We start from the raw sequence: 14,175 nt of genomic DNA, 5'->3' as shown, positions 1-14,175 counted from the left end.
ACCAAAGCAGCTAGTTTTAAAGAGGTAAATTCTGTATGTATAATCTTCTAACTTTATCTATAAATAAATAGATCCTGATAACCACCTTCTAACGATTCCACCACCAAATGAATGCTTATGGCCCCAGATGAGGCTTTACTGTCCGGCTCAAACCTCTTGACGTGTGACTAAAGCCAATAGTACTTAAGAGCAACGTTGTCAGATTTAATTTTCTTTTGTGTACAAGAATAATGTGAAATGTTTCTTTCGTGAAACACAGATGGGAGAACGAAGTAAACCTTCAAACCGAGAAGGTGAAAGAATAAACACAAGTTTAGATTGACTTGTGTGTGAAGAAATAATCTTACAATAAAATAACGTATCATTGTGCGTACAATCATGCTTTTCTCCTTTAAATATTTAGAAATGATTTTCTTTTTTTTCCTAAACATACACTAACATTATAGGAACAAAGACGTTTTTGAGTGTAAATAATGTTTATCTAGAATCGATTATATCGACTATCTATCTTAACAATCTCGCGTAACATTCATTGCATATTGGAAAAAAAGAGGCCACGCCTCAGTGTTGCCACACTTGGTACAATTATACCAAATTCAGCCCTTTTTGTCATTCGTTGGCCCGTTGGTGCCACGCAGGCATTTTCAGCCCCTTTTGTGAAAAAGTTGGTACAATTCTACCCAATTCAGCACCATTTAACAAATACTTGTTACATTTTCAAAGTGTCAGTAAAACTTTTCCTGCATTTCACGTTACTCATACCGTGTGTTGGACTCTTAAAAAATGCTGTTTAACATTCATTTCTGTGACGTTACACCGCATAACGCTACGAACTTTGTGTAGAAAATTCGTAATTCGAACTATACCGGAAAAGAAATGACGCTAGATGAGCGCATCCGCGCCGCGCATAAAGGAGACGAGAAACAAGCAGTGTGCTAGAAATTTTAGTCGTCCTATTTGGATGTTTTTAAAAATAAATTTAAAAAACTTTCTTGATTTAAACTCTTGGAAAAGGGGGGGGGTGATATAGAACTTTACCTCTGTTACTTTCATGATATAGAGCCATGTATTACATTCAGGGGTAAAAGTGGATCTGAAAATGTAGGGGGATGCATGACGTCACACCGTCCCCCTTGCCTATCTTTGCCTATTGTAATTTTTTTAGAAGTGGAGGGCGCCACAGATATTTTCTGAAAGTGGGGAGACGGCGTTCCCCGACACTTTTATCCTTGATGGTATAAAATAATGAATTCAGCCCTTTTTGTTTCAATTTGGTACTATTTTTAGCCCACTCTAGAGCTAGGACTGTGGCAACACTGCCACGCGTTAAACGTCAAGAGGTTTGAGCCAGACAGTAGTTTCCATGTCCAGTCCATCTTCGCATGAGAATGACATTGCATACTGAAAAAAGGAGCTAAAGACTGTTATTTCCAACAGCAACACCCTGAAGATGATATGACTTGACTATTCTGGGTTGTAATTGTGCCTGTTATCTGATGACGTGGTCGACAAGTATCTCTTTTCTATTTTGGGTGACGATGACGTCAGCAGGGTCAGTCAGAGTTGGAGAGAAATGCATTAAAGATTGTTATGTGCATAAAATTTCTGTGCAGAGCACCAATAATTGCACATCTTTAATTAGGGTATCAAATTAGGGGACCCCACGGTATCTCCTACGCTATTTTTTAAGGTAATACACAAGAGTTAATGTAAATAATAATTCAAAATATCATAAAATATTAAAACGTACTGTAGAATAAAAATCACTATTGAACAGACGGTATAATTATTCTAGGAAAACTGAACAAAATTAAAAGCTGATCACTGCTCAAGAATTACGTTATTTCTAAGTTGAATTTTAATTTTAAAAATCTTACATTTTTATTTGTATTAGACCCCTTATGTTTCTACTCCTTTCTAGCACTTAGCAAAATTAATGATTTAAGGTAGAAATTACTGCGACTTTGCCTCCAGGATACACCAACACTTGATTCAAAATTCTATCTTCCTTTTACCTTAAGGAAACTTCATGGAGTTTCTATGTATATATGTAATGTAGGCTTCCCCCGTCATCGTTACTTGAGAACGCAGACGACTAATCTCCCTGGAACAGAGAGAGAGTGTATATTTAATTATTAACTAACTCTTTCCGGGGAACAGTGAGCTATTATGCTGAACCTTCAAGAACATTTTTGGTACACGCTTAATGCATTAAATACTGTACACTGTTCTCCTGAAGTTGGTCTGGGAATTATTAGCTGTTTCAACAGAAAACGTCTCATTCATTTTTTCTGTACTTTTTGTGGTCTCTTTTCTTTCGTAATATTAGTTTGAGCACCTTTAAAAAATAACGATTAAAAAGTCAGAATTTTTCATATCAGTTTCATGACTCCCTAGCTACGTATCTACGAAAAAATCGTTCTAAATTTTTTCCTTCGAAACTCTTAAGGCTGTCAAGTAAAGAACGTCATTACATACCGTATGTTTATCAAATAAATTCAAATGAAAATAAATGAAATGAAAATGTTTAGTATTATGTCTCACTACCATGCTCTTTAGGCTAAAGCAGGGTTTCTTGAATTTTGTTCTTATAGGCATATTTTTTATTTTTATACACACTGTTAAGAACAAAAAAATAGATCTAGGTGCAGAGTTGTTTAAATATCAATTTTAATTAAAAATCAATTAAAAGAGTTGCGATATGAAACTAATGAGAACTGCATCTTGAAATACCAGTAAAACATACAATTGCAACACAGGAATACAAATGCAACAAAAACTACATACAATTAGAATTGAAATCTAATGAGATACCTGAGCATGGCGTGATTTACTAGTGCGGCAATGTCCGATTTAAACCTTGTGACGCACATTATCAGATCATTTAAAACACTCAATAACGTTTTTTGTAGCAACTGTCCAAGTGCTTTCAACCAAAATTAGAAATCATTTTTTTTTATCATATGACCCAAAATTAAAGAAGTTATCAAGTTTTATTTTTTATTAAACGGCCTCCATTTTGAAACAGTATGACGGATCGGATTCGATATTTGTAATATGAATGAACTGACCAAATTTGGTTTTATTCAATTCACTTTTAGGGAAGTTACTATATCCACTATATACAAGAAATGGATTCTACTATTATAGAAATAGATGGTTATTGTAACATTTTCGCAATAAGTAGGCCTATATTAAAAATCCCACACAAGCTTGTTACAAACCAGAAATTATAAAGGGGTTTAAGGCAAGAGGATGTGATAAAATGGGGTCGTGATTGGAATTAGGTTGAGAGCCACTGGGCTAAAGGACATGGATCTTTAACTTTTAAACCCCGAAGGAAGCGAGTGCTCCTTCCAGGCTTTAAACTTTAATAGCTCAGCTCTTAATTAAAAATCTTTGAGTTTTACGTCTCACGATAATGCCGGTTAGGCTAAAGGAGATGGTGATTATGAGAAATGAATGAAATGGTGGAATGAAATGAAGAAAGTGGAAGGAAACGGGAGAACCCCGAGAAAACCCATACACACGGTGTTTGTCCACCACAAAGTTCACTTGACGGGAGCAGGATTTGTACCAGGGACCCAATGCACCAGAGGTGAACGCTCTACCACTGAGCCACCGCGGCCCCAGCCCTTAATTAAGCTAGGCAGATAATTTTGGTATGAATGTGCTTCTAAAGGATGACGCTTGCCGCTGATATGCATTTTATATATATTGAAGGTACCACGGTGAAGAGCGAGCAGGGTAAAATTCATGTTGTTTTTTCGCATCAGTTTTCTGGAGTGCCATTGCCCCTCTTGGGGTACAGTCATAAAAATTGGTATGTGAAGCAATGAAGAATTCTACTACACGCTAATACCCTGCAAAAATACTTATTATTTATATGAGAGGAGTAATGGAGGAGCAAAGTTCGAAAAGTTTGTGAGTATCAGTTCCTTTTACGTAAACTACATTTATCCAAAGCGACGTAATACCTCTTTAAAGAATGATAGTACTTTTACGGACACGCTATATTTTTACAATTTGAAATACTATTAGATTATAGGAGACGGGGGGAAAGGTCCAGAGAGGGTAAAAGTCTGCGGAGGGGATTTTGTCGAGAAGATTATATGAGTTGGGAACGTTATCGCATCACTTGTAAAGGTGTCATGGTCGCTAGTCGTCGTCAACTGCACGGACCTCATCAGCACAGAAATTATTTGAAATAATGAGGCAAGATATTTTTTGATAGTTTTGCTACTAATTTCGAGATCAGTGGAAAATAGTGATATGTTTGTTATTAATTACTACCAGAAAATTGCGACAATTAGAACTATTTGATCATTAGTAGCCAATTTGAAGTGAAGCATATTATGTTGAAAATCCCGTGTGTAGATGACAGGAAAAAAAAAATTGGGAAAATCATAATCCATGTTTGGGGCAAAAGTCCGAAGCCTATTTTCAAGAAAAGTATGCACTAGAAGCACTTCTAGGAAAGAAGCTGGTGTTTCTAGAAAAGGTGGTCGTATAGGGTTAAATAATTGTCCTTCTTGTGAAGCAGTTTACAAAGATCTCCATATGGATTGGATACAGTGTAGCAAATGCAAGAAGTGGTGGCACGAAAAATGTACCTTTTGTGAAGGAGAGGGTACTTTTGTGTTATAATATATTGGTAATTCCAAATAGGCTATCTAAAATGCTCACAGTCCTAATTTGAAAGTAAATCTTTACATGAATAATTAAGGAACTTATTTCCAAAAGAGAACAACATTTCGTTAGTTCAAAATTACACCTTCGTAAAAAAAAAAAAAAAAAAAAAAAAGCACATACCTCTATGTTCTAAGCGTTAACATTCTTATTTTTAGAATTCAAACGCAATTTATATTTAATACAAACTATATAACAGTGAAATAAAAAGTTTATCAACGTAAATTTCTCTTTTGTGTATGCGTCCCTTTACCCATTAACTGAAGGACTTTTGCCCCCCCCCATCCCCCCATATATGGGATAAAAGTCACACACTGAGTTTGTTACTTTATCGCCGTCTAGAAAAACATTATGAAATCCAGTTATCTACTATCCGGTCTGTTTTATAGGCAAAAGAATAAGGTTTGTTAACTAATATGGATCATCTCAATATTGTTTTTGGTTTAGCAGCAATAGCGTGCTTAACATTAAATGTGGCCTTTTGCCCCGCTTTACTCTACTGTTCCTAGTTTCTGATAAATTTTAAAGTCAAAACAAGTTTATGTTTTGTAAGTAATGTAGCGGTATCATCAAACGCCTACAAAATGCTACAATACCGCAAGAAACAGACTGTATCTATAACTTAATATTATTTGGTTACAAACTTGTTACTTAAGCTCTGAACTCGGTTTCTTTGTTTGTTAAAAGTGTGTGCGTAGTCATTAGACCAGCAAGAAAAGTTAAAAATACTTGACCTTGGTAATTCAACTTTTTTTTTTTTTTGCTAGAATAATCCAATTGAATTTGTGCAAAGACACGTTTGGTTCACGTGGGTATTACTACTTCTGTGATCAGAACCTAGGATGAATGGACAGAAGTTTGTTCCTTTCAATGAAACATTTTTGTTCTGAAAATTTCGAAGCAAAAGGTTGATTCGGAACAAAAAGAAAGTTTTCATATGTGCCTACATCTACATGGTACAGCTACTACAATTGAATCAGAAACTAATTTTCATTCAGGAGTGTGTATTCTATAAACCGCGAAGTTTTACATCGCTTGGTCGTATCCGTGAATCGTTAATTCGGTTCACAAACTAGCGTCTATTCAGAAACTGAGGGAAAATGGTTTTAACTCAAAGTGCAATAAAATTGCAGCAATTGTAAACGATTATACGAGGCGCATCGAGAAAGTAAGTATCCCACGCGTCCCATAGCTAGGAAACGGTATGTTGTGCGAAGCGACTGCATGTACGTGAGAGAGTAAGGTCCTAGCATGGCGCATGCGCCAGCAGAACATCCTAGTGCTCTCAGTAGCATCGTGGCAGTGGTTGAAGATGGACGTACCTATTCCAGCTCCCGCCGCGTGTGAAGTGCGAGCAGTGATAAAGTTTTTTTGAATGAACAATACATAGCACCAATCGAAATCCATCATCAGCTGTGCCAGGTCCATGGGCCTAACGTTATGAGCAAGCAGTTCCTGCAGATTTTCCGCTCCTTATTGCACACCACTGTTACGGAGTGTCTGTTGATCAAAAACTGACCCTAGAGCACAAAGCAAGGCGCACAGGGTCAGCGTTGACATTTTTGCAACGATACAACTGACGATGGATTTCAATCAGTGCTATGCCCTGTGCATTCAAAAACTTTATCCTGCTCGCACTTCACACGCGGCGGGAGCTGGAATAGGAACGCCAATCTTCAATCACTGCCACGACGCTACTAAGAGAATTAGGGAAGTTCTGTTGGCGCATGCGCCATGTTAGGACCTTACTCCCTCACGTACACGCAGTCGCTTTGCGCAACATACGGTTTCCTAGCTATGGGACGCGTGGGAAACTTATTCTCTGGATGCGCCTCGTAATTGAGTTGAGTTGATTTTGAGTTCAACGTTTCTTTTAGCACTGGACTATATGAGACGGGACCTACTGATTAATGTGGAATCCGAACCACATGAGCTCTCGCTGGGAATCAAACTCGGGTCTCCCACGCTAAAGGCGCGTACTCTAACCGCTTAGCCACGAAGTAGCTCACGTTTAAATTAAAATTCGAGAAGTTATCAAGTTCTACATTAGCTCTGTCATAAATTGAAAGTCGACTCCCCAGCAAACTTCAGTTTCTACGTATGTATTTAAAGAAACGGATATTATATTTTTTTAAAATATCGTCTGCATTAATAAAACAGATTGTTGCTAACGAGTGGCGTATTTAGGGGTCTATCGGGTTCAAGCACCCCCGAAATAAATTTGTTAGTTTTTCACATTCCACGTACAACAATAATTCTTCGTAGCATTTCTAAGAATTTCATTGACTTTCCATTTTCATATGCTCTTTGATCAGAAATAATACTGCGTTCTTTCTTTCTTTCTTTCGTCCATTTTACTCTTCTGTTTCTTTTTCTTAGTTGTTACTTTCTTTCGTTTCTCCTATCATACTTGCAACCGTTGTTGTTTGTGATTCAAATCAGCCGTCGCCACTAACACCAAAACTAAGAGGAGCTGATAACTTGCAGGGATATCAACATAACAGGACTTTAGTTATTATAGCAAAGGAATATTTACATCGTTTAGTTATAAAGAAACGTAAATGTTTGAATTTTTTAAAAATCGAGAGAGGGTGATAGGTAGGCCAAGAGCATACTTCCTTTTCCTTCTATGAATAGAATAAAAGGTTAGATTCCCGCTAAATGTTGTGTTTATCATGTCACATAAGATTCACCAGTCTGCAATTGTTGTCATTAAAATTGCAATCAGTATATTTCCGCTTCAACTTGTCTCAACATTTTCTTTCAGGTAAAAACGTACACAGATAAAACAATATTTCTATTTTTTTTTCTAAAATGAAATCAGTTAAATTAAAATAAGATTATAAATATTCAACCTTTGTTTGCAAGAGCGTCATTGTAGATTTGCCTCGGGGAGGAGGGGGGGGGGGAATTCTCCACCGATATACGAGTTACACGTTTTTTGCTAGTATAGTAGTCGACAATCAATTAAAATATATTTAATTCTCAAGCTCAAGTGGGCGACTTTCTCCTTTGCTTCTCCAATAACTCCTTTGTGTGTTTGGGTTTTAAAAGGTAAAAAGGAAAAATATAAGTGCGTATTCACTTGTGTATAGCCCCCTCCCGAAATAAAACCTAAATACGCCACTATTGCTAACTATATACGGCTCCTAGAGATACCACACTGTATATAGCAGTTATAATTTTGCTGTCTAAATGTTTTTGCTTGGTATATTTTGCATTCAGTTTAGTTAAGACTGCACATCTAGATGACAACGTTAGAACCTAGAGAATGAAATTTCCGGTAAGTTCCGACGAGCAGTATTATAATACAATATGTTTTCGTCTTTGTTCTGTTATCTCCCACGTTACTTTAGCGTGTCATTTCTGATAATAATACTTTGCTGCATCAGATGTCAGGTTTAGAGCAAAGTAGAAACTGGCCCCTAATAAAAAATAAGGTGTATCTACTCTGTGAAAATTACGTTTGGAAAGTGTCATTTTCTCTCATGGAAAATGTGTTTGGTACTTACGCTACAGAAATGTCATAAAGGAGGTGTGAAAATGTCTGGATCCTTACTTATCAGAAAACAAGACATATTTTCTCTGTTTTTCCTCAACCATTTTCTCAACTATAATGGAAGAAGGTAACAACTTATTTCCTTATCGTAAAATTTAACTTTTTTTCTCTCGTTTCGTCGTTGAAAGAACCTTGCGGCTCGATTCCCAAGAAATGTGATTTTCCATTTTTGGGGCATATCTTTATACGAGGACTAGCCAAGAACTAATACAATCACAGGAGTACTGAGAATTATGTAGTTAGGCTTGATCATGAGAGAGGCGGAAGATACTGCAGGATCCGAAATACTTCTCAACCTTTTGTAAGACATGATGGATATATATAGGATTAGCATACATGATTCTTTCGTTTTGAAAATGCTATATTTTCAAAATAATACATGTACACACATGAAAGATGTATGAAAAAAAACACAAATTCTTCAAAACACAAAACACAGAGATTTATACACCCTCTGCAAATGTTCAATATGTGACCCTTTGGTGATACGACACACGTCCAGACGATAGTCGAGCTCATTCTGTACATGTTGAGCATATTCCTGTCAATTGTCTGCGCTGCATCACTGATGCGTTCTTTGAGCTCGACTATGGTAGTAGGGGTACGTAAACAATCTCCTTAACGTACCCCAACAGGGAGAAGTCGCAAGGCGTTAAATCAGGAGATCTGGGTGACCAGGGAAATAAAGCGATGTCATTCTCACCAATACGCACAATCCAGCGATGCGGGATGTGCCAATGAAGAGGTGCTCTTTCTTGTGCCCCCATCGGAATGCCACCTGGAACTTAGTGAGTTTGTGGTTCTTTTCTTATATTTTTTATGTGTGTACGCGTAATACTTTCGAAAATATAGCCTTTTCAAAACGAACGGATCATTTATGGCAATCTTGTATAGCCTAGTTCGTAACAGGCCCATAATTTGCCTAGTAGTGCACACAAAATCTTAAAATGAAAATATTCATGTCACATCAAGTCCATGTGGCAAATTTATTTATGACATTTTGAACTTTCAACAATGATTGGAAATAGCCCTCTTATAATAAAGTAAATATTTGCAAAAAAAAAAAAAAAAAAAAAGAAAAGAAAGAAAAAGAAAAAAGAAAAGAAAAAAAAGAAAGAAGAAAATTGTAACTTTTGATCCGGCTACACAAAGAAGAAAAAGACTTTTGTTTCTTTTTTCTAAAGAGCGTTCATCAAAATAGCGTGGAAAGAGCAGGGTCGGATCCACTAAGGACTCCTTGGGTGGAGTGGTAAAAAAAATTCTCAACTTTGTCTCTCATCATACTTTTGCAGCACTGGTGCCGGGCAGCTGGGGGCCAGGCACGTAGCCAAGGGGGGGTCTGTGGGGTCCGGACCCTCCTTCGAGACCATAAATGAAAAAAATTAAGGAAGGATAAAACAAAATGAAATGACAAAAAGAAGAATCAGCGTTAAAAATTAAAAAGAAAACTACAGGAAGCTTTTGCTTACTCTTTGGTATGAGGAGATTTGTATTACTTGCAATATGGTGGCGAGGTAAGCGAGATATTCTGGAAGAGCCAGGGAATTTGAAATTTCATGAAAAGTTATGGAATTCTCAGAATTTCCGCTACTAGTCAGAGAGATTTCAAGCTTTCGAAAGCATAGTGCCGTTGTGTAACAGCGTGGACATTTTAAATCATACTTTTCCGCCATCGCATCCTTGCAGTATCAAACATGTTATTTCAAGGACAATTTTCTATTGCTCCTTTAACCTGTCATTTGGAACCGACAATAGTTGACTGAATAATAAAAACAAAAATTTATGTTGAAATAAAGTTCTGTAACCTTATGATTCAACAGAGAAACATATATTGTAAAACTAGTTGAATATACACATGCTTCGCACAGGGGCTGTATTTGGAAGTCGACGCCTGTAGGAGTATCACCATGGATCTCAGCGACGGCGAAAACTATGGATTTCATACTAATATCGGTCATTTTAGGCTATTTTTTACGTCTCGGTATCCAACCTCCGCTGACTCCCGGCCCGCATACAATTGTAACTAAATTTGCAAGTCATCGCTAATGGAAGTGTCACCATTGATTTCAGCGACCGCGAAGACTATGGGTTTGACACTAATATCGGTCATTTTGGATTACTTTTATATGTCTTGGTATCTCACCCACTCCGGTGACCCCCGGCCCGGAGCCGGCAGGTGGCTTCGTATCCCGCTGCCGACCATCCTGACTGAGGTTCTCCAGGGTTTCCCTCAGTCCTACCAGGCAAATGCCGGGATGGCACCTACTAAACAGGCCCTGGCCGATACCTTCCCAAGGAATGAGAGCATGCATGTTTTTGCGAACAGATTTTTTGTGGGTAGGAAGACTCTTAATGTTGTTGGATATCCAGTGTAAAATGACCTCCGAGCTGTATCTGATGATTGTTAAATAAATAAATAAATATCGGTCATTTTCTACTACTTTTACATGTCCCGGTAAACGCCCCCCTGAGACCCCCCTGTTTCGAAATTAAAAGAAAAAACGCTTCGTCTTGATCTGGGGCCTGGGCCAAGATACCCCTTACCAAAATTTGGTAACTCTCGGTTCACTCGTCTGATCCCCAGGCAGCACACAGACAGACAGACACACAAACTTTTTACTTTATTTATATTAGAAGATAGTTTACAAGACAGTATTGAGTATGTACTTTTTATAATAATTGAGGTCATAACGAAAGGAAAATTGTTATATTTGAATAAACAGGAGAAGGACGTAAATATTGTAAAATCTTTTTCAATACTTTTTTTTTTTTTATTATTTTGCTCGAAATTTCTTCCTAGTTTGTTATTAAAATACTTGCCAACATATCCTCATTTTATTGTCCTAACAAACCAATATATGTTGATAGTAAAGTAGTTTAGATTGATCGAGCGCCTGGGCCTTCAGAATTTCATGTCACTCCTCCTCCTGCCCCCCCGTTACGAAATCCTGCTAAACGAACCAATATATGTTCCAGTAAAATAGTTTAGAATGATCGAGCCCCTTTTGTGATGACCACAGTATTTCATGTCACGGACCCCCCTTCACGAAATCCTGGCTACGTGCCTGTGGGGGGGGGGGGCGAAACGACCCTTCATTCCTTCCTGAATCCACCTATGGGAAATATAAGCTTAATAATGCAGAAACCACTTGTTCATTTGTTCAAAAACTTGAGGAATGTGAATTTTTTTTTCAAAATATGAGGTTGGGGTGATGGGGAAATCTTAGAGAGATATATTCCATGCTGGACCAAAGCTGAATATTTTTTTACGAAATTATCGTGAACTAGATTTTTAACTCAGAAGCAGATAAATCCACCCCTTACTGTTTAATATATTTGCATATATTAGTTTGGGAAGTGGAGAATTCACCTTTATATTCTTGATCGACTTTTGGTATTATTATTATGGTAATAATAGCTCTAGTAATAGCAACTAGAAACAAATTTGATTATTTTTACAAGAAAAACTGTAAGTATAATAAGATGACATCTACAGGCAGTAATAGCTACTACAAATGTATGAATTTCTTCGTTCTTATTTGGTTAGCTTAATCTCTTCGGCGGGAGACCAGGGTTCGATTCCCAACAGGACCTCATGGGGTTCAGATTCCACACTAAGTTGTAGGTCGAGACTGCGCTGGCACAGTAGTAGAGCGTTCACCTCTGGTGCATGAAGTCCCTAGTTCGATTCCAGCTCGCGCTAAGTGAACTTTGTGGTGGACAAACACCATGTGGGTGGATTTTCTCGGGGTTCATCCGTTTCCTCCCACTTTCTTCATTCCACCATTTTATATTCATTTTTCATAATCACCGTTTTCTTTAGCCTAACCGGTATAACCGTTGGACATAAAACTCAAAGATTTCATTTCATTTTTAAGTTATAGGTCACTTCTTATATAATCTCGCTGCTGAGGAACGCTAGAACCCAACAACCACCACCACTAATAATAATACGTTCCTTTGTAAACTAATATCTCACTCAGTCTCATTTTCCATGTCAAAAATATAATTTTTCTGTCCTCAACTTCTGCTACATTTCTTCATTGATTTTAACACTCAGACACAGACCTTCAAAAGAATTGGTCATTTTCAGTGCCGTGCCGTGAAAAATCAGCGCCCGGGGCGGGAGTACACGGCGGCGCTCCCGTACATGTGAGTAAGGTCAATAGACCAGCCGCGAAACGCCAGGTCCTCTCTCCAGGCACGTCAGTGTCCATTTTTTACTATATTTTAAAAACATCAAGCCTCATATCTAGAAGTGTAAAAATTATGTATCATAAAACCGCTGGGAAAGTGAAATTTTGATATCATATATAAAATCTTATATTTCAATAGTAAGGGTATGGTCTAAAATGCATTATGTATCGCATAAAATTCAAAATAGATAAAGGAATAAAAGACTGACGAAACATACAATATTCATAAAGGAAGCACCTGCACTACATTTTACTTATTATACTTGTTAATAATGTATTCTTTTTAAAACAATGCGTTACATTTTCAGTATCTGTTGTGCACTACTGCACGTATCAATTTATGATATGAAATGTTTCCTTTGATGAAAAACTTCGAAGCACGGTTCGAACTTCGAAGTGCGACTTTTCTGATGGAATTTTTGTGCAAAATGGGTTTCTCTGGGATCAGTCCAGTTTTCCAGGGGGTCCTATAAGTCTCCTATGTGCCTTTTCTTTTTTGTATACAAACGGTACCTTGCAAATAAATTTCATGATGTCAGAAAAGATTTTTTGCTAATAGTTTTGTTGTACAATCCGCGGCAAAAAACCTGCAACATGAACATATAAGTTTATTGTGAAATGACGAAGTCTTTTGCTCCAAAATAAGTGTGCACGGGAGGAGGCCGAGGATTATCCTGCCGTGATTCGTTCCACTTAGACGTTATGTTCATTCCCTGTGCTGTTAGGCGTAGTTTCACAATAAACTTACATCCTCATGTTGCAGGTTTTTTGCCGCGGATTGTACAATATGTAAAACTTGATCAAAACAATTGGGAATATGAAAAAGACGTATTTACATGTAATCCATAGTCTACAAAAGTTCGATCACTCCATATATAAGGTGTGTTTAAAAAATACAGTGAATGAACGCTACAACCATTAAGATCAGCGTTGCCAGATCTGGCATAATTTGCGTGTCTTTAGCATCTAGCATCTTGCTTTTAGCATCCTGCCCAAATCTAGCATAATTTCAGCAAGTTTATCAAAAAGCCGCAAAGCCTGGAGATGAGAAAGAAGTTGGTCGTGGGAAGGAAAAGAACGGCAGAAATGTATCCTCTCCCATTGATTCATACAGTCGGTAAACCATACAGGCAGTCTCATTTTCCGAAGTAAGTTAGAAACGGCTTTGGGCTTTTTTTCTTACTTTTTTTTTCCTTTTGTGGCTCCACCCAGGGTTTCCTAATCCTCTAACTGCGATGCATGGGCAGAGCTATGGGGGCCATTCTCACCCCAACTTTTTGACAACTTCACCATCTTTATTTCTTACTTCATGAATATCTTTATTCCTGAAAGGTCCGAGACTGACCAAAAATCTGCCCCCCGGCAGACAATTCCCAACTCCGCTTATGCTGCAAGGTAATTTTCTTTCAAAATATGTAAACAAATACTTTGCATTTATTTATACGATATATATACGTCATTGAGTCTGGCAACGACTGCACTAGTTTAGTTGAGTTAAAGCTTTGGTGCGTGAAGTATTGAGTTCCGTCCACGCATTCTTGCGCTCTGCGTATTTCAACTTCGTTAAAAAAAAACTACTGAATTAGTAATTATGAGGATCTAGCATAATTTGACCAAATCTAGCATAATTTCGATTAGGTTTTGGAATAATTCCGAGCTGTGAGTCTGGCAACGCTGATTAAGATGTAATTTTTCCCTTAGCTTGATCCGTTGAGACAGATAGCGTCAAGT

The 14,175-nt window shown here is 37.5% G+C and overlaps 1 protein-coding gene across 1 annotated transcript in view; it reads left to right on the top strand.

Annotated features, from left to right (window-relative positions):
• Positions 1–14,175, top strand: part of GABA-B-R3 (gamma-aminobutyric acid type B receptor subunit 3) — a 702,393-nt gene that overhangs the window by 195,256 nt on the left and 492,962 nt on the right. The window lies entirely within an intron of this gene.

This window comes from Thermobia domestica, chromosome 5 (assembly GCF_964235325.1).
Source record: "Thermobia domestica chromosome 5, izTheDome1.hap1.1, whole genome shotgun sequence".
In the NCBI taxonomy this organism is placed as follows: Eukaryota; Metazoa; Arthropoda; class Insecta; order Zygentoma; family Lepismatidae; genus Thermobia; species Thermobia domestica.
This window is presented reverse-complemented; position numbering and strand designations above follow the sequence as displayed.